Genomic DNA, 18473 nt, shown 5'->3' on the forward strand with positions numbered 1-18473 from the left:
CTTATCTAAGAAGGACTTCCAAGAAATGGGTAGGAGTTTTGGCTGTGAGAGGAGCAGAAAGCACATTTTCTACAGCAAATTGCTAGCTGATGCACTTTCCTCCCTGCCAAAATAGTGATTGCCATTCATCTTCCTGGGAAGAATGTAAAGACCCATTCAGAGATGCCAGGTTCAGCTGGCCTGTGGCTTTGTGTACCTCATTTCACATGTCCAGTTTCAAGGGCCACTAAAAGAGGCTCATGTTTGCCTTGCTACCCACAAGTGCTGTAGGTATTTCCAGGAGAAGAGGGAAAACATCGCTGTCCTGTGGTGTGGTAGAAATGCCACCACAACTGTGATTGTGTGAGCAAAGCCAGCCAGCGCTTTTTGGGGCAGCAGCAGCAGCTGAGAGTGTGGCAGAGCGGTTTTGATACTCTTTTTAGAGTCCTGCAAGCATTGTTCCCGAAACAACCCACAGCTTTGCAAATGTGCCCGAAGAAAATGCAAAGAGAACTGGGGTGTGAAAATCAAAGACTGTTTATCTGTAGAAGAAAAGGAACAAGAATGAACTACACCACATATTTACACTGTAAGAATATTGGTAACAACAACAACAAACTATAGAACCTATTTACCTGAGAACAGATCTAACAAAACTCTATGAAACGTATTTACAGACAACTTAAACAAACTCTAAAACCTCTATCCTGAACACAACAACTGTAAAACGTATGTACAGCAGGGTGGCATCTGTGTCTGTGATGTCCCTAAGTCCTGGAAGGAAAAACAAGTAGCACGGTCAGTGCAGTCAGGCACGGAAGGGTGTTCCATGTGCTGCCGGGCTGGGACACTGGCCCAGTGGGACTCTGCTGCCAGAAGGGAGCCTGGCTGGGGGCTGTGGCCCAGGCACTGGAACAGGGCTTGTGTGGCCCACAGCAAGCCCAGGCCAGGCCAGGGATGGCCAGCAGAATCCAGTGCATGGGCTAGCGTGTCCCTGAGCAGGGAGTGCCCAGCCCGGCCCCAGGCTGGCAGCAGGGGACCCACTCTGCCTGTGGGGAGCACCTGCCTGTTCTGCTGCTGGCATCGGTCTTCATCCCAAGACCATGTCTTCCTCCTTGTCTTTTAGATCAATATCCATCTCTTCAATATAATCTTTCGTTTCCACCTCCATCTCTTCCTCTGTCTCGTACATATCCACATCCATCTCTTGCTCTCCAGTATCCTCTCCGTCCACTTCCATGGCTTCTTCTCTATCAGTCTGTGTATCGACGTCCGTCTCCTCCTCTCCGTCTGTGCCAGCCTGCAGAGGTAGCAAAATTTCAGCGTGGGGTCCCTTTCCCACCCTGTCCCACAGAGCTCCAGCCCAGCCAGGCAGCTGCAGGGTGTCCGCCTCCATGGAATAGTACCATACCTCTTTTGGAACAAATGCACACATCCTGCAGGGATGGAGAGCAAAATCCAAGCGATGGGGAGCTTTGGGGACTGCTGGGGGAATCAGGGAGCAGGTGGCAACAAGGTGACAGGGGTAGGCTTGGAGCAGGGTGAATGAAGAGCGTGCTGGCACAAAGAGCCAAGGGTTGTGTTGTGGCCGTTGCTGGATGCTGGAAGTTCTAGCTGGAGCGTGCACTGTGACATCACCGCCAGGAGTTCAGGCCCAGGCTGAAGAGGACAACGGAGACCGTAGAATGAATGACGGAATCCCTGGGTGCTTGGGCTTGGAAGGGACCCTAAAGACCATCTTGTTCCAAGCGGAGCAATCTTCGCCCAGAATAGGTTGCTCAGAGCCCCGCTCCCAGCTGGCCTTGGATGTTGCCAAGGATGGAGCAACCCCAGCCTCTGTGCACAGCCTGGGCCAGTGCCCCAGCAGCCGGAGTGGAAAAGAGCAGCTTCATTAGATCCAACTTCAAGCTCACTCCTGCAGTTGAAAGGCTTCTCCTCTCTGTGCCCATCTTTCCTAGAGCTGCAGGGAGGCCTCGCCAGCCCCCTTCTCTTTCCAGGCTGAGCATCCCCAGCCCCACACGGACAGCAGTCCGATGCGTGGCAGTCAAGGCTAAAGGGTAGCAAATGGCTACATCAGGAAGTGAGAGATGGAAGCTTTTGCAGATGGAAGCTTTACCTCTAAATGTAGAAAAGAAAGAAAAGTGGAGGGGGAAATGGTGGGACTCTGGCTCTGTTCTAACTGGCGAAGATTTTCTTCTCTTCTTTTCTGTCGTGCTAACCCAAGTTTTGTTGTTTGAAAGGAGGTTTAGCAAAATATCCATCGTCTTCTCCACTGCTGAAACACTGAACAACATCTGGGCAGGCTGAGGATGCAGAGCAAAACCTGCAAATATCTACTGCTGATCGTGATCCTGGGGAATGCAGCTAAAGCCAGCCAAAAGCAATTTCTGGAAAGTCAAGCCTGCTTTACGTTTTCTGGAGTTTGCTTGTGCCAACTTCACCAGTCATTTCTAAAAAAGGAAAAGAAACTCCAAGCAAAAGAGAGAAAAACACAAAGAAACCAACCCAAAGAAACCAATCAAACAAACAGATAAAACACCCCCAATCAAACCAAAGGCAATGAGAAGTTAGGACTAGTTGTAAGGATATCACAGCAGGCGAATGGCTGCTTCCTACTTGGATCACCATCCAAAGCCACCTAGAACAACTTCTCCAAAACATATCCAACAGCAGAAATGGAAAAAGTGATCCATGGCAGCTCTGCATTGTGGTGAAGGATGAGCATGCAGTGGTCCAGATGCAGCATTGCCCACCCTCCAGGCTGCTGTTTGCTCTGCTGAAAGACTCTTGCAGGACTGTGGCCCCTCTCCATGCAATGGAAATCATTGCCACAGCTCTCAGTTGAGGCACTGGCATTTCCAGAGCCAGATTCAGGCACAATCCTACTGCCTGCTGAGCATCTGGGAAAGGTGCTGAGCATCTTCAGGCCTAGAAGCACAAAAGAGCTCAGGCTCTCCCCGAACTGGGTTTTCAGGGCAGCTTTCCATATCTCTGCAAGATTTCTTCAGCCCTCAACACGTCTGACTTTATTATGTCCAACGATGCATTTGGGCTTCTTCCGTCCTCTTGTGTGCCCGTGAGTAACCTTCCACGTGGATGAAGGAGATTGTGTACAGGACAATTGATTGCGGCATTGCCATTTGGCTTCACTGTCACTCAGTTGAACACGGTCCTTATCTAAGAAGGACTTCCAAGAAATGGGTAGGAGTTTTGGCTGTGAGAGGAGCAGAAAGCACATTTTCTACAGCAAATTGCTAGCTGATGCACTTTCCTCCCTGCCAAAATAGTGATTGCCATTCATCTTCCTGGGAAGAATGTAAAGACCCATTCAGAGATGCCAGGTTCAGCTGGCCTGTGGCTTTGTGTACCTCATTTCACATGTCCAGTTTCAAGGGCCACTAAAAGAGGCTCATGTTTGCCTTGCTACCCACAAGTGCTGTAGGTATTTCCAGGAGAAGAGGGAAAACATCGCTGTCCTGTGGTGTGGTAGAAATGCCACCACAACTGTGATTGTGTGAGCAAAGCCAGCCAGCGCTTTTTGGGGCAGCAGCAGCAGCTGAGAGTGTGGCAGAGCGGTTTTGATACTCTTTTTAGAGTCCTGCAAGCATTGTTCCCGAAACAACCCACAGCTTTGCAAATGTGCCCGAAGAAAATGCAAAGAGAACTGGGGTGTGAAAATCAAAGACTGTTTATCTGTAGAAGAAAAGGAACAAGAATGAACTACACCACATATTTACACTGTAAGAATATTGGTAACAACAACAACAAACTATAGAACCTATTTACCTGAGAACAGATCTAACAAAACTCTATGAAACGTATTTACAGACAACTTAAACAAACTCTAAAACCTCTATCCTGAACACAACAACTGTAAAACGTATGTACAGCAGGGTGGCATCTGTGTCTGTGATGTCCCTAAGTCCTGGAAGGAAAAACAAGTAGCACGGTCAGTGCAGTCAGGCACGGAAGGGTGTTCCATGTGCTGCCGGGCTGGGACACTGGCCCAGTGGGACTCTGCTGCCAGAAGGGAGCCTGGCTGGGGGCTGTGGCCCAGGCACTGGAACAGGGCTTGTGTGGCCCACAGCAAGCCCAGGCCAGGCCAGGGATGGCCAGCAGAATCCAGTGCATGGGCTAGCGTGTCCCTGAGCAGGGAGTGCCCAGCCCGGCCCCAGGCTGGCAGCAGGGGACCCACTCTGCCTGTGGGGAGCACCTGCCTGTTCTGCTGCTGGCATCGGTCTTCATCCCAAGACCATGTCTTCCTCCTTGTCTTTTAGATCAATATCCATCTCTTCAATATAATCTTACGTTTCCACCTCCATCTCTTCCTCTGTCTCGTACATATCCACATCCATCTCTTCCTCTCCAGTATCCTCTCCGTCCACTTCCATGGCTTCTTCTCTATCAGTCTGTGTATCGACGTCCGTCTCCTCCTCTCCGTCTGTGCCAGCCTGCAGAGGTAGCAAAATTTCAGCGTGGGGTCCCTTTCCCACCCTGTCCCACAGAGCTCCAGCCCAGCCAGGCAGCTGCAGGGTGTCCGCCTCCATGGAATAGTACCATACCTCTTTTGGAACAAATGCACACATCCTGCAGGGATGGAGAGCAAAATCCAAGCGATGGGGAGCTTTGGGGACTGCTGGGGGAATCAGGGAGCAGGTGGCAACAAGGTGACAGGGGTAGGCTTGGAGCAGGGTGAATGAAGAGCGTGCTGGCACAAAGAGCCAAGGGTTGTGTTGTGGCCGTTGCTGGATGCTGGAAGTTCTAGCTGGAGCGTGCACTGTGACATCACCGCCAGGAGTTCAGGCCCAGGCTGAAGAGGACAACGGAGACCGTAGAATGAATGACGGAATCCCTGGGTGCTTGGGCTTGGAAGGGACCCTAAAGACCATCTTGTTCCAAGCGGAGCAATCTTCGCCCAGAATAGGTTGCTCAGAGCCCCGCTCCCAGCTGGCCTTGGATGTTGCCAAGGATGGAGCATCCCCAGCCTCTGTGCACAGCCTGGGCCAGTGCCCCAGCAGCCGGAGTGGAAAAGAGCAGCTTCATTAGATCCAACTTCAAGCTCACTCCTGCAGTTGAAAGGCTTCTCCTCTCTGTGCCCATCTTTCCTAGAGCTGCAGGGAGGCCTCGCCAGCCCCCTTCTCTTTCCAGGCTGAGCATCCCCAGCCCCACACGGACAGCAGTCCGATGCGTGGCAGTCAAGGCTAAAGGGTAGCAAATGGCTACATCAGGAAGTGAGAGATGGAAGATTTTGGAGATGGAAGCTTTACCTCTAAATGTAGAAAAGAAAGAGAAGTGGAGGGGGAAATGGTGGGACTCTGGCTCTGTTCTAACTGGCGAAGATTTTCTTCTCTTCTTTTCTGTCGTGCCAACCCAAGTTTTGTTGTTTGAAAGGAGGTTTAGCAAAATATCCATCGTCTTCTCCACTGCTGAAACACTGAACAACATCTGGGCAGGCTGAGGATGCAGAGCAAAACCTGCAAATATCTACTGCTGATCGTGATCCTGGGGAATGCAGCTAAAGCCAGCCAAAAGCAATTTCTGGAAAGTCAAGCCTGCTTTACGTTTTCTGGAGTTTGCTTGTGCCAACTTCACCAGTCATTTCTAAAAAAGGAAAAGAAACTCCAAGCAAAACAGAGAAAAACACAAAGAAACCAACCCAAAGAAACCAATCAAACAAACAGATAAAACACCCCCAATCAAACCAAAGGCAATGAGAAGTTAGGACTAGTTGTAAGGATATCACAGCAGGCGAATGGCTGCTTCCTACTTGGATCACCATCCAAAGCCACCTAGAACAACTTCTCCAAAACATATCCAACAGGAGAAATGGAAAAAGTGATCCATGGCAGCTCTGCATTGTGGTGAAGGATGAGCATGCAGTGGTCCAGATGCAGCATTGCCCACCCTCCAGGCTGCTGTTTGCTCTGCTGAAAGACTCTTGCAGGACTGTGGCCCCTCTCCATGCAATGGAAATCATTGCCACAGCTCTCAGTTGAGGCACTGGCATTTCCAGAGCCAGATTCAGGCACAATCCTACTGCCTGCTGAGCATCTGGGAAAGGTGCTGAGCATCTTCAGGCCTAGAAGCACAAAAGAGCTCAGGCTCTCCCCGAACTGGGTTTTCAGGGCAGCTTTCCATATCTCTGCAAGATTTCTTCATCCCTCAACACGTCTGACTTTATTATGTCCAACGATGCATTTGGGCTTCTTCCGTCCTCTTGTGTGCCCGTGAGTAACCTTCCACGTGGATGAAGGAGATTGTGTACAGGACAATTGATTGCGGCATTGCCATTTGGCTTCACTGTCACTCAGTTGAACACGGTCCTTATCTAAGAAGGACTTCCAAGAAATGGGTAGGAGTTTTGGCTGTGAGAGGAGCAGAAAGCACATTTTCTACAGCAAATTGCTAGCTGATGCACTTTCCTCCCTGCCAAAATAGTGATTGCCATTCATCTTCCTGGGAAGAATGTAAAGACCCATTCAGAGATGCCAGGTTCAGCTGGCCTGTGGCTTTGTGTACCTCATTTCACATGTCCAGTTTCAAGGGCCACTAAAAGAGGCTCATGTTTGCCTTGCTACCCACAAGTGCTGTAGGTATTTCCAGGAGAAGAGGGAAAACATCGCTGTCCTGTGGTGTGGTAGAAATGCCACCACAACTGTGATTGTGTGAGCAAAGCCAGCCAGCGCTTTTTGGGGCAGCAGCAGCAGCTGAGAGTGTGGCAGAGCGGTTTTGATACTCTTTTTAGAGTCCTGCAAGCATTGTTCCCGAAACAACCCACAGCTTTGCAAATGTGCCCGAAGAAAATGCAAAGAGAACTGGGGTGTGAAAATCAAAGACTGTTTATCTGTAGAAGAAAAGGAACAAGAATGAACTACACCACATATTTACACTGTAAGAATATTGGTAACAACAACAACAAACTATAGAACCTATTTACCTGAGAACAGATCTAACAAAACTCTATGAAACGTATTTACAGACAACTTAAACAAACTCTAAAACCTCTATCCTGAACACAACAACTGTAAAACGTATGTACAGCAGGGTGGCATCTGTGTCTGTGATGTCCCTAAGTCCTGGAAGGAAAAACAAGTAGCACGGTCAGTGCAGTCAGGCACGGAAGGGTGTTCCATGTGCTGCCGGGCTGGGACACTGGCCCAGTGGGACTCTGCTGCCAGAAGGGAGCCTGGCTGGGGGCTGTGGCCCAGGCACTGGAACAGGGCTTGTGTGGCCCACAGCAAGCCCAGGCCAGGCCAGGGATGGCCAGCAGAATCCAGTGCATGGGCTAGCGTGTCCCTGAGCAGGGAGTGCCCAGCCCGGCCCCAGGCTGGCAGCAGGGGACCCACTCTGCCTGTGGGGAGCACCTGCCTGTTCTGCTGCTGGCATCGGTCTTCATCCCAAGACCATGTCTTCCTCCTTGTCTTTTAGATCAATATCCATCTCTTCAATATAATCTTACGTTTCCACCTCCATCTCTTCCTCTGTCTCGTACATATCCACATCCATCTCTTCCTCTCCAGTATCCTCTCCGTCCACTTCCATGGCTTCTTCTCTATCAGTCTGTGTATCGACGTCCGTCTCCTCCTCTCCGTCTGTGCCAGCCTGCAGAGGTAGCAAAATTTCAGCGTGGGGTCCCTTTCCCACCCTGTCCCACAGAGCTCCAGCCCAGCCAGGCAGCTGCAGGGTGTCCGCCTCCATGGAATAGTACCATACCTCTTTTGGAACAAATGCACACATCCTGCAGGGATGGAGAGCAAAATCCAAGCGATGGGGAGCTTTGGGGACTGCTGGGGGAATCAGGGAGCAGGTGGCAACAAGGTGACAGGGGTAGGCTTGGAGCAGGGTGAATGAAGAGCGTGCTGGCACAAAGAGCCAAGGGTTGTGTTGTGGCCGTTGCTGGATGCTGGAAGTTCTAGCTGGAGCGTGCACTGTGACATCACCGCCAGGAGTTCAGGCCCAGGCTGAAGAGGACAACGGAGACCGTAGAATGAATGACGGAATCCCTGGGTGCTTGGGCTTGGAAGGGACCCTAAAGACCATCTTGTTCCAAGCGGAGCAATCTTCGCCCAGAATAGGTTGCTCAGAGCCCCGCTCCCAGCTGGCCTTGGATGTTGCCAAGGATGGAGCATCCCCAGCCTCTGTGCACAGCCTGGGCCAGTGCCCCAGCAGCCGGAGTGGAAAAGAGCAGCTTCATTAGATCCAACTTCAAGCTCACTCCTGCAGTTGAAAGGCTTCTCCTCTCTGTGCCCATCTTTCCTAGAGCTGCAGGGAGGCCTCGCCAGCCCCCTTCTCTTTCCAGGCTGAGCATCCCCAGCCCCACACGGACAGCAGTCCGATGCGTGGCAGTCAAGGCTAAAGGGTAGCAAATGGCTACATCAGGAAGTGAGAGATGGAAGATTTTGGAGATGGAAGCTTTACCTCTAAATGTAGAAAAGAAAGAGAAGTGGAGGGGGAAATGGTGGGACTCTGGCTCTGTTCTAACTGGCGAAGATTTTCTTCTCTTCTTTTCTGTCGTGCCAACCCAAGTTTTGTTGTTTGAAAGGAGGTTTAGCAAAATATCCATCGTCTTCTCCACTGCTGAAACACTGAACAACATCTGGGCAGGCTGAGGATGCAGAGCAAAACCTGCAAATATCTACTGCTGATCGTGATCCTGGGGAATGCAGCTAAAGCCAGCCAAAAGCAATTTCTGGAAAGTCAAGCCTGCTTTACGTTTTCTGGAGTTTGCTTGTGCCAACTTCACCAGTCATTTCTAAAAAAGGAAAAGAAACTCCAAGCAAAACAGAGAAAAACACAAAGAAACCAACCCAAAGAAACCAATCAAACAAACAGATAAAACACCCCCAATCAAACCAAAGGCAATGAGAAGTTAGGACTAGTTGTAAGGATATCACAGCAGGCGAATGGCTGCTTCCTACTTGGATCACCATCCAAAGCCACCTAGAACAACTTCTCCAAAACATATCCAACAGGAGAAATGGAAAAAGTGATCCATGGCAGCTCTGCATTGTGGTGAAGGATGAGCATGCAGTGGTCCAGATGCAGCATTGCCCACCCTCCAGGCTGCTGTTTGCTCTGCTGAAAGACTCTTGCAGGACTGTGGCCCCTCTCCATGCAATGGAAATCATTGCCACAGCTCTCAGTTGAGGCACTGGCATTTCCAGAGCCAGATTCAGGCACAATCCTACTGCCTGCTGAGCATCTGGGAAAGGTGCTGAGCATCTTCAGGCCTAGAAGCACAAAAGAGCTCAGGCTCTCCCCGAACTGGGTTTTCAGGGCAGCTTTCCATATCTCTGCAAGATTTCTTCAGCCCTCAACACGTCTGACTTTATTATGTCCAACGATGCATTTGGGCTTCTTCCGTCCTCTTGTGTGCCCGTGAGTAACCTTCCACGTGGATGAAGGAGATTGTGTACAGGACAATTGATTGCGGCATTGCCATTTGGCTTCACTGTCACTCAGTTGAACACGGTCCTTATCTAAGAAGGACTTCCAAGAAATGGGTAGGAGTTTTGGCTGTGAGAGGAGCAGAAAGCACATTTTCTACAGCAAATTGCTAGCTGATGCACTTTCCTCCCTGCCAAAATAGTGATTGCCATTCATCTTCCTGGGAAGAATGTAAAGACCCATTCAGAGATGCCAGGTTCAGCTGGCCTGTGGCTTTGTGTACCTCATTTCACATGTCCAGTTTCAAGGGCCACTAAAAGAGGCTCATGTTTGCCTTGCTACCCACAAGTGCTGTAGGTATTTCCAGGAGAAGAGGGAAAACATCGCTGTCCTGTGGTGTGGTAGAAATGCCACCACAACTGTGATTGTGTGAGCAAAGCCAGCCAGCGCTTTTTGGGGCAGCAGCAGCAGCTGAGAGTGTGGCAGAGCGGTTTTGATACTCTTTTTAGAGTCCTGCAAGCATTGTTCCCGAAACAACCCACAGCTTTGCAAATGTGCCCGAAGAAAATGCAAAGAGAACTGGGGTGTGAAAATCAAAGACTGTTTATCTGTAGAAGAAAAGGAACAAGAATGAACTACACCACATATTTACACTGTAAGAATATTGGTAACAACAACAACAAACTATAGAACCTATTTACCTGAGAACAGATCTAACAAAACTCTATGAAACGTATTTACAGACAACTTAAACAAACTCTAAAACCTCTATCCTGAACACAACAACTGTAAAACGTATGTACAGCAGGGTGGCATCTGTGTCTGTGATGTCCCTAAGTCCTGGAAGGAAAAACAAGTAGCACGGTCAGTGCAGTCAGGCACGGAAGGGTGTTCCATGTGCTGCCGGGCTGGGACACTGGCCCAGTGGGACTCTGCTGCCAGAAGGGAGCCTGGCTGGGGGCTGTGGCCCAGGCACTGGAACAGGGCTTGTGTGGCCCACAGCAAGCCCAGGCCAGGCCAGGGATGGCCAGCAGAATCCAGTGCATGGGCTAGCGTGTCCCTGAGCAGGGAGTGCCCAGCCCGGCCCCAGGCTGGCAGCAGGGGACCCACTCTGCCTGTGGGGAGCACCTGCCTGTTCTGCTGCTGGCATCGGTCTTCATCCCAAGACCATGTCTTCCTCCTTGTCTTTTAGATCAATATCCATCTCTTCAATATAATCTTACGTTTCCACCTCCATCTCTTCCTCTGTCTCGTACATATCCACATCCATCTCTTCCTCTCCAGTATCCTCTCCGTCCACTTCCATGGCTTCTTCTCTATCAGTCTGTGTATCGACGTCCGTCTCCTCCTCTCCGTCTGTGCCAGCCTGCAGAGGTAGCAAAATTTCAGTGGGGTCCCTTTCCCACCCTGTCCCACAGAGCTCCAGCCCAGCCAGGCAGCTGCAGGGTGTCCGCCTCCATGGAATAGTACCATACCTCTTTTGGAACAAATGCACACATCCTGCAGGGATGGAGAGCAAAATCCAAGCGATGGGGAGCTTTGGGGACTGCTGGGGGAATCAGGGAGCAGGTGGCAACAAGGTGACAGGGGTAGGCTTGGAGCAGGGTGAATGAAGAGCGTGCTGGCACAAAGAGCCAAGGGTTGTGTTGTGGCCGTTGCTGGATGCTGGAAGTTCTAGCTGGAGCGTGCACTGTGACATCACCGCCAGGAGTTCAGGCCCAGGCTGAAGAGGACAACGGAGACCGTAGAATGAATGATGGAATCCCTGGGTGCTTGGGCTTGGAAGGGACCCTAAAGACCATCTTGTTCCAAGCGGAGCAATCTTCGCCCAGAATAGGTTGCTCAGAGCCCCGCTCCCAGCTGGCCTTGGATGTAGCCAAGGATGGAGCATCCCCAGCCTCTGTGCACAGCCTGGGCCAGTGCCCCAGCAGCCGGAGTGGAAAAGAGCAGCTTCATTAGATCCAACTTCAAGCTCACTCCTGCAGTTGAAAGGCTTCTCCTCTCTGTGCCCATCTTTCCTAGAGCTGCAGGGAGGCCTCGCCAGCCCCCTTCTCTTTCCAGGCTGAGCATCCCCAGCCCCACACGGACAGCAGTCCGATGCGTGGCAGTCAAGGCTAAAGGGTAGCAAATGGCTACATCAGGAAGTGAGAGATGGAAGCTTTTGCAGATGGAAGCTTTACCTCTAAATGTAGAAAAGAAAGAAAAGTGGAGGGGGAAATGGTGGGACTCTGGCTCTGTTCTAACTGGCGAAGATTTTCTTTTCTTCTTTTCTGTCGTGCTAACCCAAGTTTTGTTGTTTGAAAGGAGGTTTAGCAAAATATCCATCGTCTTCTCCACTGCTGAAACACTGAACAACATCTGGGCAGGCTGAGGATGCAGAGCAAAACCTGCAAATATCTACTGCTGATCGTGATCCTGGGGAATGCAGCTAAAGCCAGCCAAAAGCAATTTCTGGAAAGTCAAGCCTGCTTTACGTTTTCTGGAGTTTGCTTGTGCCAACTTCACCAGTCATTTCTAAAAAAGGAAAAGAAACTCCAAGCAAAACAGAGAAAAACACAAAGAAACCAACCCAAAGAAACCAATCAAACAAACAGATAAAACACCCCCAATCAAACCAAAGGCAATGAGAAGTTAGGACTAGTTGTAAGGATATCACAGCAGGCGAATGGCTGCTTCCTACTTGGATCACCATCCAAAGCCACCTAGAACAACTTCTCCAAAACATATCCAACAGCAGAAATGGAAAAAGTGATCCATGGCAGCTCTGCATTGTGGTGAAGGATGAGCATGCAGTGGTCCAGATGCAGCATTGCCCACCCTCCAGGCTGCTGTTTGCTCTGCTGAAAGACTCTTGCAGGACTGTGGCCCCTCTCCATGCAATGGAAATCATTGCCACAGCTCTCAGTTGAGGCACTGGCATTTCCAGAGCCAGATTCAGGCACAATCCTACTGCCTGCTGAGCATCTGGGAAAGGTGCTGAGCATCTTCAGGCCTAGAAGCACAAAAGAGCTCAGGCTCTCCCCGAACTGGGTTTTCAGGGCAGCTTTCCATATCTCTGCAAGATTTCTTCAGCCCTCAACACGTCTGACTTTATTATGTCCAACGATGCATTTGGGCTTCTTCCGTCCTCTTGTGTGCCCGTGAGTAACCTTCCACGTGGATGAAGGAGATTGTGTACAGGACAATTGATTGCGGCATTGCCATTTGGCTTCACTGTCACTCAGTTGAACACGGTCCTTATCTAAGAAGGACTTCCAAGAAATGGGTAGGAGTTTTGGCTGTGAGAGGAGCAGAAAGCACATTTTCTACAGCAAATTGCTAGCTGATGCACTTTCCTCCCTGCCAAAATAGTGATTGCCATTCATCTTCCTGGGAAGAATGTAAAGACCCATTCAGAGATGCCAGGTTCAGCTGGCCTGTGGCTTTGTGTACCTCATTTCACATGTCCAGTTTCAAGGGCCACTAAAAGAGGCTCATGTTTGCCTTGCTACCCACAAGTGCTGTAGGTATTTCCAGGAGAAGAGGGAAAACATCGCTGTCCTGTGGTGTGGTAGAAATGCCACCACAACTGTGATTGTGTGAGCAAAGCCAGCCAGCGCTTTTTGGGGCAGCAGCAGCAGCTGAGAGTGTGGCAGAGCGGTTTTGATACTCTTTTTAGAGTCCTGCAAGCATTGTTCCCGAAACAACCCACAGCTTTGCAAATGTGCCCGAAGAAAATGCAAAGAGAACTGGGGTGTGAAAATCAAAGACTGTTTATCTGTAGAAGAAAAGGAACAAGAATGAACTACACCACATATTTACACTGTAAGAATATTGGTAACAACAACAACAAACTATAGAACCTATTTACCTGAGAACAGATCTAACAAAACTCTATGAAACGTATTTACAGACAACTTAAACAAACTCTAAAACCTCTATCCTGAACACAACAACTGTAAAACGTATGTACAGCAGGGTGGCATCTGTGTCTGTGATGTCCCTAAGTCCTGGAAGGAAAAACAAGTAGCACGGTCAGTGCAGTCAGGCACGGAAGGGTGTTCCATGTGCTGCCGGGCTGGGACACTGGCCCAGTGGGACTCTGCTGCCAGAAGGGAGCCTGGCTGGGGGCTGTGGCCCAGGCACTGGAACAGGGCTTGTGTGGCCCACAGCAAGCCCAGGCCAGGCCAGGGATGGCCAGCAGAATCCAGTGCATGGGCTAGCGTGTCCCTGAGCAGGGAGTGCCCAGCCCGGCCCCAGGCTGGCAGCAGGGGACCCACTCTGCCTGTGGGGAGCACCTGCCTGTTCTGCTGCTGGCATCGGTCTTCATCCCAAGACCATGTCTTCCTCCTTGTCTTTTAGATCAATATCCATCTCTTCAATATAATCTTACGTTTCCACCTCCATCTCTTCCTCTGTCTCGTACATATCCACATCCATCTCTTCCTCTCCAGTATCCTCTCCGTCCACTTCCATGGCTTCTTCTCTATCAGTCTGTGTATCGACGTCCGTCTCCTCCTCTCCGTCTGTGCCAGCCTGCAGAGGTAGCAAAATTTCAGCGTGGGGTCCCTTTCCCACCCTGTCCCACAGAGCTCCAGCCCAGCCAGGCAGCTGCAGGGTGTCCGCCTCCATGGAATAGTACCATACCTCTTTTGGAACAAATGCACACATCCTGCAGGGATGGAGAGCAAAATCCAAGCGATGGGGAGCTTTGGGGACTGCTGGGGGAATCAGGGAGCAGGTGGCAACAAGGTGACAGGGGTAGGCTTGGAGCAGGGTGAATGAAGAGCGTGCTGGCACAAAGAGCCAAGGGTTGTGTTGTGGCCGTTGCTGGATGCTGGAAGTTCTAGCTGGAGCGTGCACTGTGACATCACCGCCAGGAGTTCAGGCCCAGGCTGAAGAGGACAACGGAGACCGTAGAATGAATGACGGAATCCCTGGGTGCTTGGGCTTGGAAGGGACCCTAAAGACCATCTTGTTCCAAGCGGAGCAATCTTCGCCCAGAATAGGTTGCTCAGAGCCCCGCTCCCAGCTGGCCTTGGATGTTGCCAAGGATGGAGCATCCCCAGCCTCTGTGCACAGCCTGGGCCAGTGGCCCAGCAGCCGGAGTGGAAAAGAGCAGCTTCATTAGATCCAACTTCAAGCTCACTCCTGCAGTTGAAAGGCTTCTCCTCTCTGTGCCCATCTTTCCTAGAGCTGCAGGGAGGCCTCGCCAGCCCCCTTCTCTTTCCAGGCTGAGCATCCCCAGCCCCACACGGACAGCAGTCCGATGCGTGGCAGTCAAGGCTAAAGGGTAGCAAATGGCTACATCAGGAAGTGAGAGATGGAAGATTTTGGAGATGGAAGCTTTACCTCTAAATGTAGAAAAGAAAGAGAAGTGGAGGGGGAAATGGTGGGACTCTGGCTCTGTTCTAACTGGCGAAGATTTTCTTCTCTTCTTTTCTGTCGTGCTAACCCAAGTTTTGTTGTTTGAAAGGAGGTTTAGCAAAATATCCATCGTCTTCTCCACTGCTGAAACACTGAACAACATCTGGGCAGGCTGAGGATGCAGAGCAAAACCTGCAAATATCTACTGCTGATCGTGATCCTGGGGAATGCAGCTAAAGCCAGCCAAAAGCAATTTCTGGAAAGTCAAGCCTGCTTTACGTTTTCTGGAGTTTGGTTGTGCCAACTTCACCAGTCATTTCTAAAAAAGGAAAAGAAACTCCAAGCAAAACAGAGAAAAACACAAAGAAACCAACCCAAAGAAACCAATCAAACAAACAGATAAAACACCCCCAATCAAACCAAAGGCAATGAGAAGTTAGGACTAGTTGTAAGGATATCACAGCAGGCGAATGGCTGCTTCCTACTTGGATCACCATCCAAAGCCACCTAGAACAACTTCTCCAAAACATATCCAACAGCAGAAATGGAAAAAGTGATCCATGGCAGCTCTGCATTGTGGTGAAGGATGAGCATGCAGTGGTCCAGATGCAGCATTGCCCACCCTCCAGGCTGCTGTTTGCTCTGCTGAAAGACTCTTGCAGGACTGTGGCCCCTCTCCATGCAATGGAAATCATTGCCACAGCTCTCAGTTGAGGCACTGGCATTTCCAGAGCCAGATTCAGGCACAATCCTACTGCCTGCTGAGCATCTGGGAAAGGTGCTGAGCATCTTCAGGCCTAGAAGCACAAAAGAGCTCAGGCTCTCCCCGAACTGGGTTTTCAGGGCAGCTTTCCATATCTCTGCAAGATTTCTTCAGCCCTCAACACGTCTGACTTTATTATGTCCAACGATGCATTTGGGCTTCTTCCGTCCTCTTGTGTGCCCGTGAGTAACCTTCCACGTGGATGAAGGAGATTGTGTACAGGACAATTGATTGCGGCATTGCCATTTGGCTTCACTGTCACTCAGTTGAACACGGTCCTTATCTAAGAAGGACTTCCAAGAAATGGGTAGGAGTTTTGGCTGTGAGAGGAGCAGAAAGCACATTTTCTACAGCAAATTGCTAGCTGATGCACTTTCCTCCCTGCCAAAATAGTGATTGCCATTCATCTTCCTGGGAAGAATGTAAAGACCCATTCAGAGATGCCAGGTTCAGCTGGCCTGTGGCTTTGTGTACCTCATTTCACATGTCCAGTTTCAAGGGCCACTAAAAGAGGCTCATGTTTGCCTTGCTACCCACAAGTGCTGTAGGTATTTCCAGGAGAAGAGGGAAAACATCGCTGTCCTGTGGTGTGGTAGAAATGCCACCACAACTGTGATTGTGTGAGCAAAGACAGCCAGCGCTTTTTGGGGCAGCAGCAGCAGCTGAGAGTGTGGCAGAGCGGTTTTGATACTCTTTTTAGAGTCCTGCAAGCATTGTTCCCGAAACAACCCACAGCTTTGCAAATGTGCCCGAAGAAAATGCAAAGAGAACTGGGGTGTGAAAATCAAAGACTGTTTATCTGTAGAAGAAAAGGAACAAGAATGAACTACACCACATATTTACACTGTAAGAATATTGGTAACAACAACAACAAACTATAGAACCTATTTACCTGAGAACAGATCTAACAAAACTCTATGAAACGTATTTACAGACAACTTAAACAAACTCTAAAACCTCTATCCTGAACACAACAACTGTAAAACGTATGTACAGCAGGGTGGCATCTGTGTCTGTGATGTCCCTAAGTCCTGGAAGGAAAAACAAGTAGCACGGTCAGTGCAGTCAGGCACGGAAGGGTGTTCCATGTGCTGCCGGGCTGGGACACTGGCCCAGTGGGACTCTGCTGCCAGAAGGGAGCCTGGCTGGGGGCTGTGGCCCAGGCACTGGAACAGGGCTTGTGTGGCCCACAGCAAGCCCAGGCCAGGCCAGGGATGGCCAGCAGAATCCAGTGCATGGGCTAGCGTGTCCCTGAGCAGGGAGTGCCCAGCCCGGCCCCAGGCTGGCAGCAGGGGACCCACTCTGCCTGTGGGGAGCACCTGCCTGTTCTGCTGCTGGCATCGGTCTTCATCCCAAGACCATGTCTTCCTCCTTGTCTTTTAGATCAATATCCATCTCTTCAATATAATCTTTCGTTTCCACCTCCATCTCTTCCTCTGTCTCGTACATATCCACATCCATCTCTTGCTCTCCAGTATCCTCTCCGTCCACTTCCATGGCTTCTTCTCTATCAGTCTGTGTATCGACGTCCGTCTCCTCCTCTCCGTCTGTGCCAGCCTGCAGAGGTAGCAAAATTTCAGCGTGGGGTCCCTTTCCCACCCTGTCCCACAGAGCTCCAGCCCAGCCAGGCAGCTGCAGGGTGTCCGCCTCCATGGAATAGTACCATACCTCTTTTGGAACAAATGCACACATCCTGCAGGGATGGAGAGCAAAATCCAAGCGATGGGGAGCTTTGGGGACTGCTGGGGGAATCAGGGAGCAGGTGGCAACAAGGTGACAGGGGTAGGCTTGGAGCAGGGTGAATGAAGAGCGTGCTGGCACAAAGAGCCAAGGGTTGTGTTGTGGCCGTTGCTGGATGCTGGAAGTTCTAGCTGGAGCGTGCACTGTGACATCACCGCCAGGAGTTCAGGCCCAGGCTGAAGAGGACAACGGAGACCGTAGAATGAATGACGGAATCCCTGGGTGCTTGGGCTTGGAAGGGACCCTAAAGACCATCTTGTTCCAAGCGGAGCAATCTTCGCCCAGAATAGGTTGCTCAGAGCCCCGCTCCCAGCTGGCCTTGGATGTTGCCAAGGATGGAGCATCCCCAGCCTCTGTGCACAGCCTGGGCCAGTGGCCCAGCAGCCGGAGTGGAAAAGAGCAGCTTCATTAGATCCAACTTCAAGCTCACTCCTGCAGTTGAAAGGCTTCTCCTCTCTGTGCCCATCTTTCCTAGAGGTGCAGGGAGGCCTCGCCAGCCCCCTTCTCTTTCCAGGCTGAGCATCCCCAGCCCCACACGGACAGCAGTCCGATGCGTGGCAGTCAAGGCTAAAGGCTAGCAAATGGCTACATCAGGAAGTGAGAGATGGAAGCTTTTGCAGATGGAAGCTTTACCTCTAAATGTAGAAAAGAAAGAAAAGTGGAGGGGGAAATGGTGGGACTCTGGCTCTGTTCTAACTGGCGAAGATTTTCTTCTCTTCTTTTCTGTCGTGCTAACCCAAGTTTTGTTGTTTGAAAGGAGGTTTAGCAAAATATCCATCGTCTTCTCCACTGCTGAAACACTGAACAACATCTGGGCAGGCTGAGGATGCAGAGCAAAACCTGCGCAAATATCTACTGCTGATCGTGATCCTGGGGAATGCAGCTAAAGCCAGCCAAAAGCAATTTCTGGAAAGTCAAGCCTGCTTTACGTTTTCTGGAGTTTGCTTGTGCCAACTTCACCAGTCATTTCTAAAAAAGGAAAAGAAACTCCAAGCAAAACAGAGAAAAACACAAAGAAACCAACCCAAAGAAACCAATCAAACAAACAGATAAAACACCCCCAATCAAACCAAAGGCAATGAGAAGTTAGGACTAGTTGTAAGGATATCACAGCAGGCGAATGGCTGCTTCCTACTTGGATCACCATCCAAAGCCACCTAGAACAACTTCTCCAAAACATATCCAACAGCAGAAATGGAAAAAGTGATCCATGGCAGCTCTGCATTGTGGTGAAGGATGAGCATGCAGTGGTCCAGAT

The 18473-nt window shown here is 50.4% G+C and overlaps 1 long non-coding RNA gene across 1 annotated transcript; it reads right to left on the bottom strand.

Annotated features, from left to right (window-relative positions):
- Window positions 1–3649: 3649 nt before the first annotated feature.
- On the bottom strand, window positions 3650–17783 carry LOC147645768 (uncharacterized). The gene is made up of 10 exons (XR_015282162.1): window positions 17144–17783; window positions 16799–17032; window positions 13993–16506; window positions 13648–13881; window positions 11547–13355; window positions 7693–8397; window positions 7348–7581; window positions 4542–7055; window positions 4197–4430; window positions 3650–3904 (listed from the first exon to the last, which is right to left on the bottom strand). It is a non-coding gene; the product is annotated as an uncharacterized LOC147645768 (long non-coding RNA).
- Between the last annotated feature and the right edge of the window lie 690 nt (window positions 17784–18473).

This window comes from Cyanistes caeruleus, unplaced genomic scaffold, assembly GCF_971803275.1.
Source record: "Cyanistes caeruleus unplaced genomic scaffold, bCyaCae1.hap1.1 HAP1_SCAFFOLD_175, whole genome shotgun sequence".
NCBI classification, from domain to species: Eukaryota; Metazoa; Chordata; class Aves; order Passeriformes; family Paridae; genus Cyanistes; species Cyanistes caeruleus.